Below are 946 nucleotides of genomic sequence, written 5' to 3'. Positions count from 1 at the left end.
CTCGGGTCGGAGTCTGGACAGTGCAAGGTCCTGGCCTGGACAGTGTGACCAGGGGCCGACCCCCCGCCCGCAGAGGGCAGGCCGAAGCAGGCGGAGTGAAGTTATCAGAAGAAGGTGTGTGACTTGATTCAGGTCAAAAGGAGAGAGAAGGGGGGAGACGTCCCCCCTCCCCTGCCTGCCCCACTGTCGCTGGCTGCAGGGGAATCAGAGCAAAACCCCAGGCCCCCTCCCATCCCGCCGTGTACAGCTGTATGAGCGCTTCATCATTTTATTTTTTTGAAAAAACAGGAATGATTTCTCCTCAATTGCTTAAGGCCGGGGAGCCAATCGCCTTGACTTCTATCTTTTTTGACTTTCCCAGCGTCGAGTCCATCGGCACTTGGCCATGAGCTCGTGGTCTTCGCAACCTCAGAAACCCCTGAAGTTTAAAACTTTCTCGCTCCCCCCGCCCCGGACCCCAGAATGGAACAGCTTTAAAAATAGCCTTAAGCAAAAGGATGTTATTTCATTAAATTTGGTTAAATGGGAAAGAATAAAAGCAAATTAAAAACACACCCAGCCCACGAGATTCCAAACACTGGTAATTGGTACTGCATAGCAAAACTCTTCGGGAAAAGAAAATGAAAACGTTATTGCACATGTAAAATATGAAAACTTAACTCTGCTGTGTGTTAGGCAATCCTGTAATCTTTTTTGACTCTTAAGAAAAGAAATTCATTTCTGAAATGCTTGGTTGGAAGACTGTGACAATAGCTCATGAAATTGAGTGTTATTTTTTTCTTTCTTTTTTAAAAAAAAAATATGTAAAGTGCAGTCTTCTGTATTCATGCATATTGTATATACCTGTATATGTTTTCCTGAGCAGCTAAATAACAATAAATATGACGTTAATGGTGACTGTGGTACGTTTGTGGGCGGGGCTTGCCTTATTTCCCCCCCACCACAC

Source organism: Myotis davidii, unplaced genomic scaffold, assembly GCF_000327345.1.
Source record: "Myotis davidii unplaced genomic scaffold, ASM32734v1 scaffold478, whole genome shotgun sequence".
NCBI lineage: Eukaryota > Metazoa > Chordata > Mammalia > Chiroptera > Vespertilionidae > Myotis > Myotis davidii.
This window is presented reverse-complemented; position numbering follows the sequence as displayed.